The sequence below is a fragment of the Herpailurus yagouaroundi genome, unplaced genomic scaffold (assembly GCF_014898765.1).
Source record: "Herpailurus yagouaroundi ecotype Mexico unplaced genomic scaffold, PumYag 184, whole genome shotgun sequence".
Taxonomy (NCBI): domain Eukaryota; kingdom Metazoa; phylum Chordata; class Mammalia; order Carnivora; family Felidae; genus Herpailurus; species Herpailurus yagouaroundi.
Genome location: NW_024412415.1, coordinates 39,762,212 through 39,784,859, shown reverse-complemented (window position 1 = coordinate 39,784,859; position 22,648 = coordinate 39,762,212). Strand labels below are relative to the sequence as shown.

General features: G+C 54.4%; 1 protein-coding gene across 1 annotated transcript in view; it reads right to left on the bottom strand.

The window, feature by feature from the left end:
* LINGO1 (leucine rich repeat and Ig domain containing 1) overlaps positions 1-5,159 on the bottom strand; it is a 77,149-nt gene extending 71,990 nt beyond the window's left edge. The window contains exon 1 of the mRNA XM_040493332.1: positions 5,026-5,159. The gene's annotated coding sequence lies outside the window, so the exon portion shown is untranslated. The remainder of the gene's footprint in view (positions 1-5,025) is intronic.
* Between the last annotated feature and the right edge of the window lie 17,489 nt (positions 5,160-22,648).

Here is a 22,648-nt window from a genome sequence, read left to right as displayed (position 1 = left end):
TGGTGCTGGGCAGGGGTGGGGGGGTGACTTCTGGTCAGAGTGAGAGCAGACAGGGTGTCTCCATGAAAGAAGTGGCATCATTTGGGCCCAGCCTAGTAAGACGAAGGGGGCCGGAGCAGATGGAGTTGGGGAGGGGAATTCAGGGGCCTGGAACAGCTTGGACAAGGGCCTGGAGGTGGGAACGTGTGGGGAGCCCTGGGAAAGAGTCCTTGGATCTGGCTGGAGGCTGCAGCAAGGAGCGAAGTGGCAGTGGATGCGGAGGGGTTTGGGGGGAGGTTTGGGGAGAGAAAGAGGGAGGGGGAACTGCCCAGAGGCGAGGTGGGGGTAATCTGGAGGGGTGGCTTGGCCTAGGATCTGAGCTTGTCAGGCAAGCTTCACCTTTGCACTTGGTGGTGTGACTGGGGCCTAGTTCCTGACCTTGCCTGGTTCCCTCACCTGTATAAATAACCTCCCAGGCTGTTGAGAGAATTAAATGAGGCAGTGATTTACCGCACCCAGAATCCAGGCAGGAGAGATGAACACGTCTGGGGCAGCATGGTGCCTGGGACAGAGGGGTGGCTTCCTGGGTGCATCTACCTGTGCAGCATGAACTGGTGTGTGCGCATGGCCAGGAGAAGTATGCAAATGCAATCCTTGTGTTTACGTTCATGATAATGTGATTTCAGACTCTACCTTAAAGACCTAAGAGAGGCAGAGCCCCACGGTCTTGAGCAGGTCCCTCCCCCACATGGGAGCAGTGGGCAGCTGGCTGGGTGGTTTCTCTAAGCGTGGTTTTTCAGAAAGGAAAGAAGAAGAAGGGAAATGGGCCGGAAGAGGAATCTAGAGGGAGGGATTAGCAGAGGGGAGGAGTGGGGGGTGAAGAAAGCAGAAGACCCTCGTTCCTGGGGCTAGTCCCCTACCCAGACAGGACCCTCCTCTCTTCCCTTACTCCCTGCTCCTGCTCCAGCCGCATCAGGAAGCCCCACACGCCCGTCTGAATGGCCCGGGCTCAAGCACCGAACCCCCAGCCCCCACCAGTGTTGGGGCTGTATTCGCCCAGGTGGGAGTAGAGGAGTCAGAAGCTGACTCCTGCCCCCCCAGGGTAAGTTCATTCCCCTGCAGACCACAGAACAGCAGTGTGCAGGCCCGCAGGCAGGCGAGCACTGGGAACCCGCCCCACCCGGCCAGCCGTGTAGCATTAGGCCAGTCCCTACACACCTCGTTTCCTCCTCATGCAATGGATAAACATGCTTTCCTTGGAAGGTAACGTTATCAGCCCAGTGCCGGGCACCCCATCAACCCTCCCCACACATGAGTCCCTTGGTTCCCCCAGAGCTGAGGATGGCCTGGAGGAGTCACAGCCAGTTCTTATGGGGCGGGGGTGGGGGTGGGGGGTGGGGGGGAGAGAATCGCTCACCCTAGCACCCCTGCCGCCCCCCACTGGCACCATCCTCTTCACCTCTTGCAGACCAGTGTCAGCCTCCCCACTGGCCCGCCTCCAGCACCTCCCCCTCCCACCTGCCTTCAGAGGAAGCTCTTAGTGCAGATCCTGGGCCCTCAGCCCTCTGGGCCTCCCCCACCTCAGCTCTGATCACTCAGTGCCTGTTTGCTTGTCGCCTCCCCCACCGGCCCTGTGGGCAGGGACCATGTCTGACTCATCTTGGCCATTCCAGGGACTAGTGAGGGGCCTGGCACAGGAGTCCTGCCCACAGGCAGGAGAGCTGGCAGTGAGGATGGACAAATAGGGCCCCTCACCCCTCCCACCCCAGCACCTGTTACTCAGCTGGCATATGCGTGACAATGCTGGGCTAAGCGTGGGGCTGGGATCAGGGTTCAGTCTAGGACTGGGATCAAGGTTCAGTCTGCCCAGGATCAAGGTTCAGTGTGGGTGTAGGGTCAAGGCTCAATAAAGGAAGTTCTCTGCCTCTCCACCATGAAGGGCTCAGGACTCCCCCTAGCCTTACCCACTGCTTGAAAACAACATATTCTGCCCCTGGGGAGCTGCAACCTGTCTTCTCACCCTCTACCCTCTACCCTGGCGAGGACCGTTCTGTGCTCCATTCCAGACAGCTATGCCGGGATTCTCATATTCCCGTTACCCGAGCCACCACCTGACCCCTGCAGAGGCAGCTCAGGGGCCGGTGTGGGGGGAGTACTTCCTTGCATTCCTAACTGGCCTTCAGAAACACAGCAAGGATGGTCAGCCTTCTGGCATCACTGCATTCCCAAGTCAAGGAGAAGTGTTTTGTGGGTTATCTCAGATTTCTCGATTATCCACCCCACTGCCCTCACTCCATTAGCCCTGATAAAGCCAACGGAGGTAAACCCAGGTCTGACAACACGCAGGTGAAGGTGTCCACTGGCCCGTGCATTGAAATGTGATCCCAAAATGCCTCCATCTGTCGCAGTGCCTGAAATCCCTCCTCTGTGCTCTTTGCTTTAAGCCACGCTTGCCGACCCCCCTCTGAAACCTCCATTCCAGGTCCACTTTCAGCTGCCTGAGTGTGGGGACTGTTGGATCCCTCGGCCCTGGGAGACTCGGGGCCTACCCGGTCCTGGCACTCGCAGGGCTCAGAAATGGGAGCGGGGTCAGAGACGGCCCTGGGTGGACATCAGAGCTAGGCTCACTTCCAGGAACTATGGTGTCAGGGCAGGGGCCTGCATCCACCCTGCAGCCCCCAGCCACGCAGCCAAGCCCCCCACCATCCCTGGCTGCTACTCTTCAAGCAGAGGGTCAAGTTGGTTTGCTGGCAAGACACATGGTTCTCATTTTAATTAATTAAAGAAAAATCTAATCACTGCATTAAACTTCTCATTACTCCACTTGAATACCCGTTAAGTAAATTTAATTACCAGAGGATTGGGTTTCCCAGCCTCTTTCATTAGCTTCTGATAAGATGAAAAGGGGGGAGGGAAAAGGGTAGGAAGCAGAACAATGTCATTCCCGACCCACGGAGGGCAGGATGGGTGCTATGCCGGGGCTACCGTGGTCAGGCTTTGGTGTCTCCTTGGGGACAGGCTCAGCCCTAGGCCTGAGGGAGACTCTCCCACCCCAGCTACCCTTAGGAAGGGGAAAGCCTAGTATTTGGCTGAATGTTTTAACCAAGGCCACTCTTGGTTTTTTATACCCCACCACCTTCTAAAAGAGTTTGAGGCTGCCGAGAAAGCACAAGCTGAAAAATAAGAAAAGAAATCAGAAAAAGGAGAAAATGAGAGAGAAGTCAGAGGGAAGGTGACTGAGCAACTGTATGTATGCCAGCATCCTCAGCACTTCTCAGAAATGGGCCACAAACCAGCTATGAGCTTCCTAGTGGCCAAGGCAAAGAGAGCAACACACTCTGGCACTGCTGTAGGAACCCACAAAGTATTCGTGAGGAAGTACACACTGGGCCTTGGCCTTTCCATCTGTAAAAAGGGTGGAGCTGGAGGAAGGACTAAAGGAGATAAACATTGGCTGGAGCAGTGAGCAGAGACGGAGGGACCCACATAGGCCTGAAAAAGAGGATGGGGTAGAGAGCAAGGAAGGGCATAGTAGGTGGGGGAACTGCATGACTGACTAAAGTTGAAGGGAGGAAAGAAGAATGATTAGGGAAGAGGCAGGGGGCACAGGGAGGACACGGAGGCCTGGGGTGGAAAAAGATTCTTGAAAGGCGAGTGGAAGGGACTGGCATTGCTGTCTGGGGCCAGAGGAGCCAAAGCCAGCGGAGGCAGCAGAGCAGGGCTCCTCTAGGACTGGCCAGGCCAGGGACACGGATCCTGCCTTCCTGTACTAAGTGGTGCCTTCCCAGAGCCCCTCCTCAGCTCACTGCACCCCCTTCTCCAGAGAATTGCCCTCTGCAAATGGGGGCCACCCACAGGCACCGCAGGCATGGCCCACAGTCAGTGACTGATACAGGGGTACAAAAGCCTGGCCACTTTGTCTAGGGGACAATTCTGTGGTGTCAACTCTACACCAGGGCCCCCTGGACCAGCCCAAGGCCACGACCTCACTCATGGGGCTCTCATACCTGCCCCAACTTCTTCTCTTCCTCCCTTTTCCCAAAAGCCCACCCTCAGTGAACCTCGTGTTCACAAATCCTTGTCTCAGGCTTTGCTTCTAGGGATCCTGACAATACTTCCTATGCAGCTCCTTCCAAGTTTGAAGGAAACAGGATGTTCCAAACTCCCCAGGAGAGAAAGGGAAGGGGCACAGAAAAGGATTTACTGAGCACCTGCTATAGACACCAGTGCTTCCCACACATCGTTTCAGGTAGTTCTCATAGCACCCCTGCCAGGTGAGGTTCATCGTCAGATAAGGAAACTGAGGCTCAGAGAGGCATAGGGATCTGCCCAAGGACCCACAGCATACCTGTATCTATCTGGGACTGACTTTAAGCTGTTCAAGCTGGGGAGACTCCACCGATCATTTGTTATTTGCCTCCCTCAGTTGGGGGCAACTCCTTCTACCAGCAGGACCCCAAGCTTCCTTTGGGGAAACACCCTGTCCTCATTCCTGGTCACATGGTTGGGGAAGGACAGACCCTGACCCCCAGTCCCTTTAAGTTTCCAAGACCTGTGGACCCAGGTAAAGGGGTCAGGATGATCCAAATCCTGCCAATAGGGCCCAAGAGATCAGCCCCAGGGCTTTTATTTGTTCTATCAAGAAAGCAGATTTTGTCTCCACCCCTGACCCCAGATTTAAACCTGGAAGCATACTGCCCCAGAAACCGTTGGCAGACATCCTGTGACCATGTCATGTGAAATGCTCATAGAGGTGGAGCCACCACCAAGGAAGAGGGAGCAGAGAAATGCAGACAGAAAACAGGTCCTGGCCACGCTGAACCGCTGGATGAAGCCCTGCCAGGAGCCCCATCTACCTCTGGATACTTCAGTTACATGAGCTGATACTTGTATTTTATTGAAATAAGTTTTTTTGCGATGTGCAACCAAAGGGATACGGTGACAGATATGGTGTTCCGAAAGGTATCCTTCCTATTCCAGAGACCAAGAAGGCTCAGCTAAGTATTCCCAGGGGCCAAGAGAGAGCAGAGTGGGGTCGCCACCTACCGTGACTGCTACTGTGCCCCACTGAGTCCTGAAGCTTGAGGCGTCCCCGGGCTGGGGTGAGGAGTAGACTCGGAAGCTGGTCCCGGGGCTGGACAGGGACAGAGCCCTGGAGATGCAGGTGGGAGGCTGTGTGGCCTCACAGACTCAAGGCAGCCAGGACATGGCCATGGGATCCCTGGAAAACAGGAGAAACCAGAGTGAGCAGTAGGGTTCATAGGGGGACAGAGGAGCACTGGGCACGGGGGCAGGGCAGAAGGCAGCCACGCTTCGGCAAAGGCGAGACCAAAGCCAGCCAAGTTTCTCTCCGCTTACTTCCTCTATTCCCCTGCCCTGGGTACCTCTCCCCCGCCCCCGTGCTACCTCCAGGCTGCAGAAAAGCAACTGCAGAAGGTGGAAGGGGAGAGGAGGGGGCAGGTGTGGCCAGAGCGGGCATGTCAAGTGGTGGTGGGGAGGGAAGCAGCTTCTTCCTGGTGCCGTGGGCTGGCTTCTCACAGCTCCTCTCCCGGCAAGTGCCCAGAACCGGGCTTCGGGCCCCAGGCAGCCAGCGCAGGGCAAGATGAGTGAGGCAGCAATCTTTGCTCTCTAGGCCAGACTTCTAAAAGAATCCAGAGAGGACAGCGCAGAGAGCTGCGGCACCTGTCCTCCAGCTGCCCTCCCGGCTGAGAAATCAGGAGACCACCTACTCTGTCTTCACGCCGGCCTCCCTTGGGCACTGTCCCCTGCTGGGGCCACCTCTCTTGGTCCCATATTCTTGCCCAGCTTCTCTCTTGGAGAAAGACACAGGACACGGATATTTCAGACTCTGGACACTACCAGAGGCCCTGGCCTGTGGAAAGCCACTAAGTCTTGTTAGGTCCTTAATGAGTCCTCTGAGCTAAGGGTTGTTTGCCCTCTTCTTAGTTCCAGAAGAAGGCATGATGACTGGCACAGTCCTGCAGAGCTTCCCGCAATGATGGGCATGTTCTATACCTGTGCTGCCCAATGTGGTAGCGACAGCGACAGCGACAGCAGGGTTCTGAAACATGCACAGTGTGGCTAACTAAGAAACTGGTTTTTGAAGTTTATTTAATTAATATTTATTTATTTATTTATTTATTTATTTATTTATTTAAAGTTTATTTTTTATTTTGAGAGAGAGAGAGAAAGGGGGAGAGAGCACGAGCACGCGTGAGCCAGGGAGGAACAGAGGGAGAGGGAGAGAGAGAGAATTCCAAGCAGGCTCTGTGCTGACAGCATGGAGCCTGTCATGGAGCCCGAACTCATGAACTGTGAGATCACGACCTGAGCCAAAATCAAGAGCTGGACGCCTAACTGACTGAGCCACCCAGGTGCCCCTTAATTAATTTATATTTAAATAAAAATAGCCACAGATGGCTAGTGGCTGCCACAGGGGACAGCACAGCTCTGGACCAAGCCTCTCTCAGTCCCTGGCCACAACACTTGAAGAAAACTGAGGTCCAGAGAAAGGAAGGGATTTGCTCAAGGTCATACAGAGAGAGTGTGTGAGAGAGTGGCAGACAGACAAAGGAAAAACCAGAACCTTGTTCCCCCAGCTCCTAGTCCCACTGCCCGCCCCTCAGTCCTCCCGATAAAGCAGCCTCAACGAATGTCACTGAAGTTGCCTGGAGAAATCATCCATCAGAGGGGAAGTGCTCCAGCCACAGAGATGTTCACGGAAAGGTTATTTATAGCAGCAAGATACTGGAAGCTGCCTAAACATCCCACAATAGAGATGACAAAGTGCGTTGTGACACCTCTGCTCAATGGAATATCACACAGCCATTAAAAATGATAAACACGGGGGCGCCTGGGTGGCGCAGTCGGTTAAGCGTCCGACTTCAGCCAGGTCACGATCTCGCACTCCGTGAGTTCGAGCCCCGCGTCAGGCTCTGGGCTGATGGCTCAGAGCCTGGAGCCTGTTTCTGATTCTGTGTCTCCCTCTCTCTCTGCCCCTCCCCCATTCATGCTCTGTCTCTCTCTGTCCCAAAAATAAATAAACATTGAAAAAAAAATTTTTTTTTAAAAATGATAAACACGGAGGCTGGTAGCAACACGGAGCTATAACAATATTGAGCAAGAAAACTGAGAAGACGGATGAAGGTGGGGACTGGGTTGCAGTGCTGTGCAGGGGCCCTGTGCTCACTGAGCCCATGTGCATCCGTTACCCCTCACCCTGTGCAGCAGCATCATGGGGTGCAGATTACATACCCATTTTACAGACAGAGGAGCTGAATCTTAAAGAAGCCATATGTGCTCCTGGTTACATGGGGGACTAAGGGCAGAGTCAGGGCTTGAGCTCTTGATTTCTGACCCTAAGGACAAACTTCCACAGCTGCCTCTTCGTGCCATGATGGCAGCATTAGGAGTGTCCCTTCCTTTCTATTTATTTACTCCTTTTATTTAACAAACACATACTAAGTGCCAGGCACCTTTCTAAGTGCTTTATAAATGTTGACTCATGTAATCTGCATAAGAACTGTAAGAGGGCACAATTAGGATGCATTACCTTTTTTTGGATGAGGAAACTAAGGCCTATAGAGAGAGATGAAGTAACTTGTCTAAGGTCAAGAGCCCCTTCTACCCCCCCCCCCCCCCAACATGTTCTGCAAGGTCCCAGTATTGTCTTCACAGGAAAAAGGCAAGGAGGCAGGCAGGGGACAGTTGTTGTCCTGGGTTGGTGAAAATACAGGTGTGTGCGTGGTTTTTTTCCCTTTTAAATTTCATAAAAATTCCTCCTGTGGCAATTGCAAGAAAAAGTTTCAAGAAATAAAATTAATGTATTGAAATATTTTTTAAAACGCAAGCACACACACAAAAATGAAAACACATCAAGGTCAAGCTACTGGTGCATCCAAGAGACCTCAACTGTGAACGCAATCCACCTTCTAGCAGCAAAGCTCACGTCTTCAGGCCTCTGTGCCCACTTCCTGCCGCCCCCCCCCCCCCCCCCCCCTCCTGCCTGGGCGAGATCCTCACCTCAGAGGTCAACGGGAAGCAGCCCTGTGACAAGCGGACTTATCTAAACACCTCCCAGCCTGCTCAGTACAGCCCGGCAGGCCAGCGGGCACAATGCCCATGGTGTCCCTCCACAGGCAAGGGCTGACATCCAGAGGCCATGACATCCAGGCCTCCACCTCCAGCCCCAGAAGCCCCATTCCACAGGTGGAGCAACTGAGGCCTAAAAGGTGAAACACCTCACCAGAGATTACGCTGCTACCCAACAGGGAAACACATACGTGTGCACATGCGTGTGTGTGTCTTGTGTGTCTGTGTGTGTGTGACCAGTATGCACATGCATGTAGTGATTCAGGCTCAGGCCCAGCCCTCTCATTAAAAGAGCAGATGAGGGGCGCCTGGGTGGCGCAGTCGGTTAAGCGTCCGACTTCAGCCAGGTCACGATCTCACATTCCGTGAGTTCGAGCCCCGCGTCGGGTTCTGGGCTGATGGCTCAGAGCCTGGAGCCTGTTTCTGATTCTGTGTCTCCCTCTCTCGCTGCCCCTCCCCCATTCATGCTCTGTCTCTCTCTGTCCCAAAAATAAAAAAAATAAAAAAAAAAAACGTTGAAAAAAAAAAGAGCAGATGATTCCAAGCCACACACACACACACACACACACACACACACACACAAACACACACTCACTCACACACTCACACACACACACACACACACACACACACATGACATTATTAACTGCTCCTATATCCACAATTGTGTAATCTATTTCTCCTTGCCATGTTTCTGTTATTTTTCATTTTTTTCTCCAAATACTTACTGAGCACTTACTATATTCTAGGTGTACAATAGGCAGAACAGGAGGGGGGGTGAGTGCTGGTCCTGAAGATTGAGTGGGGGTACAAAACAGACAAGTTTGACACTCTCAAGGGGATGGGGGTACAGATGATAAGCAAATAAATGAGCAAGTTCATTGCAAAGAGCAACAAGTCCAAATAAGATCATCAAACCAAGTAGTGTGAGAGAGGTCCTGGGGTGGAACTAGGGGTTACTCCAGCTGGTGGGTCGGGGGAAGGTCTTTGTGCAGACGTCAGACCTGAATTCATATATTCATATCCTACAGGATAAGAAATCCGTCTCTCCTTAGACAGGAGGAGGAGGGGAGCAGAGGTGGGCAGGAGCCCGGTGTTTCTGAGGAGCAGCAGGCAGGCCAGGGGCCTGGCATGAGGTGGGCAGAGTGTGGGCAACTGTGAGGAATGAAGCAGAGGGAGGCTGGGCCCTCGGGACGGAGGTAAGGGCTTTCAGCTTCCCCTCCAGTGTGATGAAAAGGCTGCGACTTTGCCTTCATTGTGAAAAGTTCCCTGGGGCTGCTGAGTGGAGACTGGGTTTAAAGGCGCGGGCAGGAGAGCAAGGACCCAGTGGGCTGGCTGTCACAGCTGCCGGTCACGTGGCGCCTGGGCCAGCTGAGGGCGGACTCAACAGATTCGGAGTGCGTGCTGTAGCAGAGCCCCTCCACAGATGGCTGGATGTGAGGGAGTGGGCAAGGAAAGGAATCAAGGATGACTCCTATCTTCTACCACACACACGTCCTGCTTTTACAACCACCCCCCCAGTAAAACTTAAACCATTAGAAACTGACACAGCAGATGAGCAAGGGCCATGAAAACTGCCCTCCCCCCCGCCCATACTGAGCCTCACATCTTTCTGCATCTTTCTGCCAGAGCCCCTGCTCTGTTCCCTGGTCCTGTGTGTGGTCTGTGGGAGGAGCAGAGATTGGGTCCCACCTCCAGGCTGACAAGACTGTCCAAGAAAGAAGACAGGTTCGGGCAGGACAAGAGAGGCGGGTGGCTGGCCCAGAGCAGACCTTCAGCTGGCTGGGCCTGTGAGCACAGAGGCTGGGGAAAATCAGGCTTTGGAGCCTTAGCTCTGCCTCTTGCTAGCTGCAGGACCCTGAGTAAGTTCTGCCTCTTCCCAAGGCTCAGCTCCCTCCTCTTCTGAGAGGCAACCACAATCCTCCCACACAAGGCTGTGATGAAGAGTCAGTGAAATGATATATGTCAAGAACTGGCATTTATAAATATTAGCATCCTTCCCCTTTTGTTTTAAAAGGGGGGCTGGGGGCACCTGGGTGGCTCAGTCAGTTAAGCATCCAACTCTTGATCTCGGCTCAGGTCATGATCTCACAGTTTGTGAGTTCAAGCCCCATGTCGGGCTCTGCGCTGACAACACAGAGCCTGCTTCAGATTTTCTCTCTCCCTCTCTCTGCCTCTCTCTCTCTCTCCCTCTCTCCCTCTCTCTCAAAATAAATAAATAAACTTAAAAAAATTAAAAAAAAAAGAGGGGGTGGCTAAAAGAGCCAATTTGGGCTCAGACCAGTAGGCTTCACATCCATTCTAATAGAAATTCTAGAAGTGCTACACAGAACACAGGAAAGACAATGGCAAGTTTGACTTCAGTTATCCACAGAATCTCGCAGGATAACTGCATGTCCTCTCTTAGCTGTTTGAAAGGATGAAATGCATTCCAGCCAGCCATGAGCAAGGCCCTCATGACATCCTTGTGGAGGAGGCAGAAAGCCATGGGCTGGGTCACTCAGTGGTTAGCTAAATAACCACATCCAGGAGTGTGGGAAAGTAGGTCACACTGGCTCCTGGGGAGGCTTCTCACTGGCACTAGCAGGGCTGGTCCTTGGCCCTGCCTGGAACAACTTTTCTGGCAGAGACTAGAATGGAGCCTTGAAGGTAGGTCCAGCCTAAGAGGAGTCAATTAGGGAGGCAGGGTCTCTTATTCAAAGCCTTCCATGTGCCCTAGGAATAGACAACAGTATATAAGAGAGAGTTACCAGAACCTGGGGTAAACTCTGTGAGGAGCTCCAAGAACCACTACTATAGAGAGTGGCCAAGGACTCTAGTCATGGACTCCATGGAGCCTGTTGGCCAGGAGACATAGAGGCTGGGTGAGCCCATTGCTTCAGCTCTGGAGACAGTGCACAGTGCAGTTACTTCCAGAACGCCACGCCCAGGCATCTATGTACCCATATAGAAGGTCTTTGATAATGTGAAATCTGCTCACTGGGGCCTTGACAGGAAGAGGTGGGCCTGGAACCCAGGTTCCCTGGGGAAGCCTCAAGGGCCTGGTCAGGACTCTAAGTCTCTGACAAAGACACTTAGCATTTATGTGCCCAGAGAGCAGAACTGAGCCCAGTGAAAAAAAGATTCTAGGGAGACAGTCTTTTGCCCATCATGAGGAGCAGTGAGCTCCCTGTCCCTGGGGGCATGCAAGTGGAGGTCTGGGGACCATGTATGTTGGGTGGAGATTTCGCACTAAATGGAGAGGTTGCTTTCAGCCATGTTTAATTCTATCAGCATATGAATCAGGGCTAGATTGCGTGGATCAAAGTGGGTGTCACACAGAGTGGAAAGAAAGCAAGGTAATCACCAGAATGATAGTTATCATTAGTACTACATTATAGATCACTGAACATGCCCATATATTCTCTAACTGGATCTTCTGCCCATCCCATGAGGCACACAGGACAGGACGATCAACCTCATTTATAGGAGGAGGAAATTGAGGCCCAGAGAAGAAACGGGACCAGCCCAAGTTCCCATAGCACATCAGCCCCAGATTCCCTCTGTGTTCAAACACCTAAGAGGGACTTCCCCTCCTTCACCCCCCAGTGGTCATCCCACCACCCCTGCTCCAGAAAGTGCAGAAATTTCTCCTCCACCTGGGGTTTCATCCAGCTGCCAACACTCCTCATCCCTGATGGCTACAGGTTCTTTCTGCCCATCCCTGGGCAACCTGGGAGGGGAGTCCCAGCCCAGATGGCTACTCCTCCCAGGCTACACAGGCCCCTGCTCCTACATCCTCCCCTGTCTTCCCCTGGCAGTCCAGCCACAGCCCCTTAAGTTGATTCCTTCAAATCAGACCTGTGCCCATACACTAGGCTTTGCCCAGAAAATGAACTCATGAAAGGTCCCTCCAACTCGGCCTCATTCTTCCCTTCATACTTACACAGGCAGCTTGTGAGTGGGAGAACCAGAGCCCGCCTTGCCAGGCACCCCTCCTGACCACCTTCCCTTTTTCTACCCAAGAGGGACAGAGAGAGGGACAGAGGGCATCTGGGTAGGAGAGGCCGAAGCATCTGGGGGAGGGGCCTGGGAGGGCTGCCAGACCTAGTGCCACTCCTCGCCACATCACGCCCTGAGCCCTCAGGATGCTCTTACTTTACAGGTGAGAGAATGAAGCTTCAGAGAGATTAAGGAACTTGTCCCAATTCAAAATATTAAATAGAACAGAAACAGCTCGTAAGTCCTGGAGTCCGGGTTTGAACCCGGGACCAGCTTGAATCCAGATACCTGGTGCTTTCACATGCCCCCTGCTGCCTGTACAGAAGCACAAGGCAGCTCAAAAAGGCAGCCTGGTGAGCAGATGACAGGGGGGCAGGGGCAGCAGAGAGAGGGGTGAGAAGGTAAGACAAAGGAAAGACAGAGGGCAGCCTGGATGGATGAATTGACAAGTGGATCCTGCGGGGGCCAGAACGAGACAGCTCCGGAAGCCACCCTCTTGATCAATGAACGGCTGTCAGGCGCCACTTCTGCTGCCATCTGCCCCTCAAATCCAGCCACTAGTGTTCCCTAGATCCTTCCCCGGATGTCCAGGCCCGAGGATCAGATGAAACCTCCTGCCCTAGGAGTCTCCCATTCACTGAGGGTACTGGGCCAGGCCCCTGGGAGCCAGCCCAGGGACAAGGGCAGGGGGTGGGCAGAGGGGGAAGGGGAGAAGTCGTAGCCCGGGGAAGACCATCTGCCCGGCTTCCATGGGCCCACGCCCAGCCACAGGGTCCAGCATCCAGACTGCCCACCAGGCTCAGCACACCCGCTGGCCCCATGTGGCTGAGCGAGTGTTCTGGGCCAGCCAGGTGTTCCCGTGCCCCGCTGGCAGTCAAGCACAATCTGCCTGTCCCCAGAGCATGCAGGGTTTAAGCAACAGCCTCTCGACTGAATATTTAAGAAGGAAAATACCTTTTTTTTTTCCCCAAGAAAGAGAGAGAGAGGGAGGGAGGAGGAAGCCAGCAAAGAAGGAGGAGGGAAAGAGGGAGGGAGAAACCTACCCCATCACTGCAGTCAAGGTCACAGGCATCGTTGTGGGGCGGGCACGAGCAAGGAGCCTTTAATCTGAGAGTTCAGGCCGAGGAAACTAAACGCTTGAAGCCGGAGTACATTACTGCCCTGAATGATCTGTCGGCTTCTATTAGGCTAAATATCTCTGTATAATGGGGAATTATCCTCTGAAAAGGCAAACTGCCGGCCTCTCCAGGGAGGGGGCGCGGCGGGAACCTCTCTCATCGTGAGGGTTCTCCCACGGGAGGGGGAGGGAGGGAGGGAGGAACAGGACCAACTCAGAAAGCCACCCCCCATCCACACCCCCTCCCCGGAAAGTCACAGTCAGCAGCTGTTTGACGCTTCTGGCGGGCGCCAGCCTCCCTCCCCCTCTTCCTCAGACTCTCCCTCACTCCCTCCACTTAGGAGCCTGAAAAGATGCCAGACCTGGGGTAGAGGCCTGACAATGCCTTGGTGACAGCAGGTCACCCTGGGGGAGTCCCTGAGCCTCTTTGAACTTCTATTTCCCCATCTTGTAGATGGAGCTAATAATAGTCACCCGAAGGCTGTACAGGGCAGGGTACAAAGCTGGCACAGAGCCCAGCAGAGTAGGCACCCAGGACAATTTCACTCACGCTGTTCTACCCACTGGTGAGGACCTCCCCCTCCAAGTCACCTCCCCCACATCCTCACTGGCCCCCACTGGGCACCAGCACCTCCTCCAGGAAACACTCCCTCCAGGAACCCCACTCACGAGTATCTCCTAGAGCCAGAAACCCACCTTCTGGGCCCTCCCAGTTTCTGGTGGTTGCATCCACATGCACACAGCAGTCTTAGGGGTTCCCTCCAAACAGGACAACATTTCCTCCTTCCCATCTTCCCCAAGCCCCCTTCTAGGACAGGGCACCTAGGACTCTGGCTCGATTTGCAGTCTGGGCAGCCAGGGCTGGATCCATAGCAAGGTGACACTCATGGGAAGGCAGTCAGCACCAGGGAAGCCAAGCCAGCAAACCAGAAATCCCAGGACATGAGTCTGTGAGAGCAAAGTGGTGGCCAGACCATCTGCGGGACTGTCAGGGCTGGGACCAGCTCAGAGCAGCACAGAAGTAGGACTCAGTGCTGGGTTCCCTGTACAGTGCTCACGTGCTGGAGGCTCAGGCCAGGAAGAGTCTTCGGGGTCAAGAGGGGCAGGGCTGAAGGGGGAGGGGCAGGGAGGGGAGACAAGGGTCAAACTGCTCTAGCTGGGTGGGGACCAGGGAATAGGGCTGAGAGCCAGGTGGGGAGATCCTGCAGACCCTAGCTCCTCAGGATCCCAATGCCAATCAGTCTATAGTAAACTCCTGGGACAGTTAAGGACCCCCCACTGCAGATACAGCTACCGCTGTTGCGAGGCACATGGCTGGGCCAGGAAGGCCATCCTGAGGGCGATTCCAGGACAAGAGACTACAGCCCAGTGAGACATCAGAAAGGAAGGCCACCCTTAGGGCAGGTAGAGGCTGCTGTACTGCCCACTTCCCACCGCAGACGCAAAGGTCCAGCCGAGAGTCTCCACAGCAAGGGGGGGGAGCAACTTATTCATTGACTGATTGATTCACTGATTCATTCATTGATTCATTCATTCAGCAAATGCTAATACTTTCTGTGAACTCAAGTACAAAAATTCTCAACGTCCTGTATCAGGGAGCTCACAGTCTAATGGGACAAGTGGGTAGAGGGAGCCCACAGGGAGATAAGAGACAGTGACTCAGGGACTGTGTGAGACTAAGAGCCCGAGTTGCTGGGAGGAGGGAGCAGGCTACAGGCTAGGGGAGCCTCCAATCCAGAGCTGGGGTTCAAGGAAGGAAGACTTCCAGGGGAAGGGTCTTTGAGAAGGGCCTTGAGGGAAAAAAACTGGGTTTGGAAGCAGTGGGGAAGGGTCTTGCAGGCAGAGGAGCAGCCTGTGCCAATGGCCAGGGGCATGAATGATGAGTGGAGAGGGAGACAGCTCCTCTCCCCCGGGGAGGGTTTTGTATGCACGACACAGGGGTTTAGCTCTTATCCCAAGAGTCATGGGCAGCTTGAAGGGTCTTACGTGGGGAGTGACAGGGCCCAATTTGTGCTTCAGAAACATCACTCCAGCTTCCACCTGGGTAGAGGATGGATTACACCGGGGAAGAGAGGAAGCAATGAAAAGTTAGAACTGAGACAGTGACCAAGGGAGAGAAGGTGGGTCCTGAGGCAGGCAAAGGAATGGAGAGGGGGGGGAGGATGCAAGAGGTATTAGGGAGGCCGAATCTGCAGAGTGAAGGCAGTGGTTATACCACTGGTAAGACAGCAGCAATACCCCACAGAGCATGACGGATGCTCATGCCCAAACAACACTGTCAAACTTTGCAAAGCCCTTTTAAATCCGGTAGTTGCTCTGATCACACAACATTCAGGTGAGTCGGATGAGCCAGGGATTAGTTACTTAGTTCACTAATTCAACAAGAATTGTTCAGCGCCCACTATGTTCCAGGCATTGCTCTGACCTACTCAAGAGATGGGAACCTGAGACCCACTAGTGCTGCCCAGGAAGTTCCACGGCCACATGGGGCGGGTGCAAGTCCAGGGCTGCTGCCAGTCTCCAGGAGTGAGAGGTGGTGTAGGGCTTCTGCTACAGTCCAAGAGACGGCGGGGCCGACTGGGAATGGCCACTGGCTTGGGGAACCCAGATATCCACCAGAATTGGGGAATACACGGGGGCAAAGCCAGATAGGAGCTATGGAGAGGAAAGGCTGGTTGCGGGCTGGGGCAGGAATGAGCCTTGGTCTGGAATGGAAGCATCTCTTCTTCCAAGACGTGGTGGGAAGCCAGAGAGAAAGTATTAAGTGAAGAGAGGCAAGTTTATGGTGGAGGGGACTGATCTTCTCTGTGGGCAGGAGGCTAGAAAGGGCAGGAGGGGCACAAATAGGGAATGGCAGGGCCCTCAGGCCCACCTGAAGGAGGAAGGGGCACACAGGCAGGGCCAGAGGGTAAGAAGGGTCAGGGTGGGCACATCAGGAGGACCAAGAGCTAGGTTGGGCCCTCTGAGGTGGCCTCAAGGAGAGGGGAGGGGGCAGGGTGGAGCTTCCAGAGGGCAGGGAGCCCCAGCAGGGAAGAGCAGGCCCCATGACTGCCCCATGCAGTGGCCTCAGGATGCCCTGAGATCTCCTCAGAGTGTGGGCTCCCAAGGGCCCAGCCATGTGTCTGGAAAAGCCAGAAGCAACCTAACTGCCTGGGAGCCACCTGGGTCAGCATAGGAGTGGCTCCTTCCCCCTGGTTCCCAGTCCTACTGCAGGCCTCAAAGCCAAGCATTTGCCAGTAGGTTCCTCACTTCCCCAGGGCCCTACTCTCCTCATCAGTGAGCCCCAGGCAGCCCCCACCTCTCAGGTGGTCAGGTGGGGAAAGCACTGCCCAGTGCCCGGTAGGTGCACACAGACGATTGTCCCCCACCCCTCCCTGGTGGCGGGGCCCCTTGGAGTCCAGTCCTCACAGCATCCCCAGTGCCTTGTACATACTTTTGCTCAATTAACTTTTACTGAGTTTAACCGCTAACCAGCTGGTAGTGATGTGAGGTGATCAGAATTCTGCCCACAGGGGAAGGGGCTGAGAGGAAGGCAGACATTGTAGGAGGACCCGGCAGATGCCCTAGGAAGCCAGCATGCAGATGCAGCAGAGGCCCTGGTCTCACCACACACAGTAGGACTCCTCAACAATTAGGCAAGCGGGCAGGGAAGCCAGCGGAGGGGAATTAGAGCTGGGGGTGGGGTGCACGTCCCTGGGCAGATGGGCCTCCTGGCTGCAGGCCCCCTGACAGCACCCACAGCCTTGTGAGCTGCTCCTCCAACCTACCCCTTCCCCACCTCAGAATCCACCCACTGTGTGCCTGGCCCTGCCCAAACTAGAGCAGTGGAAAGCAACTGAAATAAGTCAAAAAGAAGGAGGAGCCGCTTCTGGGAGAAGGGGCAGAGCCTGGAAGGCTTCACAGAGGTGGTGGCTTTTCAACTGTTCTGGGCCTCACCTTGCACTTCTGTGAAATGGGACTGCTATCCTCCTCCTCCTCTTACTACTAACCATAATAATAGATAAAGCATTTGGGGCACTAATTCTGTGCTGGGCTCTGTGTGAGCACTTGGTTCCCAGAGAGATTCAGGTAGAGATGAGGCTGAGCCTCCCCACCCCACCCCCCACCCCCGACTCCCTTTGGCTGGACTGGCTTGTGGAGGGTTGACTGTGGTCTTGGAAATGGGTGGCAGACAAGGTGGGTGTCGCTGGTGGCCGAGGTCTGCGAGTTGCCTCGTGTTTTCAGCATCACTCAATGTGGCCCTCCTGAGCCTGGGCAAATGAAATGGGGTTGGGGGCCGCAGGAGGGAAACTTCCAGAGCCAGGTCAGAGGCAGCAAGGTCAGAGACTAACTAGTGTCTGTGGTGGCAGCTCAGTTTGGCCTTCACAGCATTTAAAATGTTGGTGCTGAGTGTAGTCTATACCCGCAGCTTCCCCCTTCCTATCTTCCCAGGACCAACCTCACCCACAGACCAGGTTCCAGAAGTTCTCAGGCTTTAAAGAGGGAAGAGAAGGAGGACAGCAGCAGTGGTGGTCGCTGTGTGTCCGTGCTGGAAGCGCACAACAACACTGGGTGGTAGGTATATTGTTCCCAACGAATGAGGAAACAGGCTCTGGGGGGTAATGATCCTTGCCTAAGGTCACAGATGGGAATGGCTGAGCTGGAACTCACACCTAGGACTGTATGTTTCTAATAGACCAGGAGACACCAAAGGCCCAAAGGGCTCACGGGGCTGAAGGTGGAGGACATGTCAAGCATAATCAGTAGGCGCAGGAGGGGTCTTCAGGGGCGAACTCGTCCTGAAACCCCTCCTGGTGACAGCAAGGTGTCCCACACCCAGGGCTGGTGGGGCAGTTTGAGAAGATGAGGCAGGAGGGGTGAGAGAGGTCTCTCCTTTCACTTTCAGTGGCTCTCTGCCCCACTCACCTCTGCCCGAAAGCATCCCATCTCCCTGGTGAGATGGGCCAGGCAGGAGGCCTTATGCTGCCAACAGGGCTTGGGAAGAACCTTTGCTTGGCCCTGGGCAAGGGGGTGGGTAAGGATGTGGTTAAAGGGAGATGAAAGCTCAACCCAGAGCTATGACATGGTCACCTGTGGGCTGAGGCTACTTGGAGGGAGGGGATCAGGAAGGCCCAAGAGAACAGTTGTCACAGTGCCTGGACTCCCACTGTTAGAGCATTATTCCTGTGAGTTCTCAAAGGTGTTCAGTTTCCACAAGGCTTCTAAGCCTGGGAGAGGCGCCATCTAGGAACAATGGCGTTAAGAGATAGGACCCTGAGTACGGCCCCTTCCTCTACTAACACACTGCTTCCTGGCACAAGTGTCTTCCTCTCTCTGGTCCCCAGCTACCCCATCTGCAACATGAGGTGTTTAGGCCTAAAGGCTGATGGACACCTAAGGGGTGTGGCAAGGCCCCCAAACAAGCCACCCTTCCCTATGCCTGTGTCGACAACAGGCTGCAAGCTCGGCATGATGCCCCGTGATCTTTCCTTATCCTCTCAACAAGGCTAGGATGCAGATATCAGCACCCAATTTGCTGGGAGAGCAAACTGAGGCTCAGGCACGAGAAGGGACACTCCAAAGCGACCAGCAAGAACAGCAGACAAGCCCTGTGGACTGTTTTGTTCAGCACCACAGATAGCTCCTGGGTGCTGCCTTCCTGACAGGGCTCCGCTGCCGCTCGCCCCCACAGCCTTAGGGATTCTGCTTTCTGGATCCCTCTTCCTTCTAAAGTTCACCCAGCCTTTCCTACTGCTCCAGCTACACTGATCTCTCCTGTGCTCCTGCACAGGCTGTGATCTGGGCACACACCACTAATGTAGCTCTTGCTCCTCTCTCTGCAGCTTCTTGAGGGCAGGAAACTGTCTCCCTCTCTCCTTTCTATGCCACCGTCTGGGTACACAGAGGGCACTGGTGCAAACCCACTGGCTTTGGATCATGCAGATGTGGGTAAGAACTGGGCTGAGGGGCGCCTGGGTGGCGCAGTCGGTTAAGCGTCCGACTTCAGCCAGGTCACCATCTCGCGGTCTGGGAGTTCGAGCCCCGCGTCAGGCTCTGGGCTGATGGCTCAGAGCCTGGAGCCTGTTTCCGATTCTGTGTCTCCTTCTCTCTCTGCCCCTCCCCCGTTCATGCTCTGTCTCTCTTTGTCCCAAAAATAAATAAACGTTGAAAAAAAAATTAAAAAAAAAAAAAAGAACTGGGCTGGAAAACTCTAGGCCCATCACTACCTTACTGAGCTTCAGATTCCCCAGCTGGGAAACAAGATAGTCCTGTCCATCTCACAGACCTGCTTGGGTTTATAGGACAGAGTGCAGATAAGCCATACAAGGGGCTGCTGTGGACCCTCACTGTACCCCCCTCCCTCCTGGTACTTCACTCAAATTCTGGACCACTTCCCCCCATGAAATTTTCCAAATGACTTACAAATGGGCAGACTCTTATCACTGAGAAACGTCTGAGGCTAACAGAAGGGTCACGAAGCCCCAAGAGAACAGCGGGTACAGTGCTCAGAATCCCACTATTAGAATATGGTTCCTTTGTGTGCTCATGAGTGTTCAGTTTCCACTATGGTCTTTTTTTAGTGTTTGTTTATTTTTGAGAGAGAAAGACAGAGACAGAGCGTGAGTGGGGGGAGGGGCAGGGAGAGAGAGGGAGACAGAATCCAAGCAGGCTCCAGGCTCTAAGCTGTCAGCACAGAGCCCGATGCAGGGCTCAAACCCGTGCACTGTAAGATCATGACCTGAGCTGAAGTTGGACGCTTAACCAACTGAACCACCCAGGCGCCCCTCCACAATGGCTTTGGGCCTAAGAAACGGAATATCTAAGAATACTGGCAGTGAAGGAGAGGGCCCTGGGGTTCTGGTCCCTCTTCTCTACTAACACACTGTGTGTCTTGGCACGAGTATCTTCTCTCTGGCCCTCAGTCACCCCCTCTGTAGTAAGAGGTGTCCAGACCTACAGGAGGCAAGGTGGCCCTCTTCACGCTACTTCCTGGAAGCAAAAGAGGGAAATGCCCGTAGGGGGTGATGTCAGGGGTGCTGGCAAGGGCCTCCAAAGCTCTCAAATCCAGGACCGTGATAGACAAATGCCTCCACTGCCACCTTCCCTTACCCTCTAAGGGCAAAGCCAAACTCCTAGGATTTAGGGGCTTACGGACAAGCCCCACCCATTCCCAGCTCCTGTGAGGACAGAACCTGCCGGCATGCCTTGGACCTTGGAGGACGGTCTCCCAGTCCATCCTTAGGCCCAGCTGGTCTACCCCGTGAGCCTCAGCCTGAGGAAGGCTGAACTGACAGCCCCTAGCATACACAGAAAAAGGAGTAAGATTCCATAGAGGAGGGGGGCCTGGGCAGGAGGAGCTCTGCTGAGAGCCCCTCTCTGCCCTAGGGAGGGATGCTAAGGGAGCCTGCAAAGCGGGAAAGGGAAAGAAAGCTTCTTCCCAGCTCCAGCACATAACTAGCTGGCTGACCTCAGAAAGTCACTTCACCTCTTTGAGTTCCAGTTTCCTAATCTATACAATGGGGAGAATAAAACACACACACATAGCGTCTGGTACATGGCAAGTTCTGCAAGAGCTACAGACATTGTGACCAGATTCTTGGCCAGGAAATAGCTGATGGGTTTTTCACATCAAGGCCCAGAGTAAGTGATGTTGGCCTTGGGCACTTAAACAATAAGCCCCATGGGGGGGATGAGCGCTGAGAATTCAGAAGGAGTGTGGATGAGGAGGGCACTGGACCTGCCCCAGTGGGACTGCACGTAGAGAGCCAGGCTGAGCCCTGACTCTACACACACATACTGACTCCTGATCCTGCTCTCACATGAGCCCTGACCCTGGTCACACACTGAGCCCTGACCCAGGCACCAGCTACTATGGCCAGTCCATACCAGAGGTCAATGTCCTAGTTGGCCCTAAGGAGGGCGGCTGGGCTCCCATCTTCTTGTAGAAAACCTGCTGTGTTAATCAGCCATCACATGAACTGGTTCATTCCCGTGTGCCCCCAGTCCCTTGTCCCTCCCGTCCACACCCTCTCCATTCCTTCCCCACACCAGTGGCTTCTGCCTTGAAGGTGCCCCACCTCCACCCCACTCCACTTCCATCACCCTGGCCATGTTTTCTAAGTCCCCTGACCAGTTCGGTCCCCTGACCACAACTCCAAAGTCCAAGCCTTTGATGTGTTTTTCCTCTCTGACCTCAGAAGGTGGAGATCCTGGAATGCCTGGCGGAAAAAGCCTTAGGCCTCAACTCATTCACTGGGCTCACCGTTGGGTGGGGAAACTGAGGTCACTGGGGGTGAATGGCAGCCCCAGGACTCTCATCCTGGTCCAATGCTTTTTCTGCCTAGCCCTCTGACCACCCCACCCAGCCAGTGGGTGAGGGGGGCCCAGCAGATGAGGGTCTGACAATCCCTAAGCCCCCTCCCACGTCCAGGAAGGGAGTGGGAGGGTAGAGCCCCAGGGAGCCATCCTGTCCTGGGATCCTCTGTCCCATCTCAGGGCTAATTTTAGACCTCTTCTCAGGCTGAACAACTGAAAGACTTTTCTGGATCCTCCCTGGCATAATGGGGCCACAGAGCTGAGCTGCCCCCACCCTCTGCAGGGCAGCTGAGGCCTCCTGACCAAGGGCACCATAGTGTGATACTAGAAGGAGAGCCTGAAACTGAACCCAGATGTGGCCCTGGGTGAAGACCAAGGTGGCAACACTGGAGATTTCACCCACTGCTGAAATCCCAATACTCACAACTCATCCTTCTGGCTAAACCACTGTTCATCTCAAACATAAGGCTAGACAAGGATGGGTGTCACCTCGAAAGGTGATGGCTCTGGGTTCATATCCTGGCTCAGCAACACCAGCTGTGTGGCCCTTCTGAGCTTCAGAGCCATCATCCGTAAAATGGTGATAAGAGTATGTCAGTCATCTGGTTGTCACCACGAAGATCCTGACATCCTTGTCATCTCTCCCAGGATACCCCACAAACACCTCATCCCTCTTCACGTCCCCCCCGCCACCAGCGTTCCTATCTCCATAAATGTCTCCACCATTGGCCCAGCTGTGCACACCAGAAACCTGGGACCCCATGGGACTCCTTCCCAACTCCCTCCCTCCAACCCAACCTTCACTCTGCAGCCCCATCCCCACCCTCTGGATACACCCTTTGTCCTGTGCCTCTCCACTCTGTTCCCCACATGGCAGCCCAGTATCACTGAGCCCTCAATCAGACGAGGTCCCTTCCCTGCTTAAAACCCTCCATCAAGCTCCTCTTAGAACAAAATGCACCCACCCTCCTAACCACAGTCCACAGATTGTGCCTGACCCAGCCCTGCCACCTGCCCTGCTACCACATCCTCTGGCTCTTTTCCTCCCACTGCATGAATTTTCTTCCAGCTCTCCAACACACCAAGGTTCCTGCAGGTGTTGAGTGCTCTTCCCCCCTCCTTGCACACCACTTCCTCCTCCTCCTCCATCTGATTATGGGATGAGACACTGCCCCTGAGAAGCCC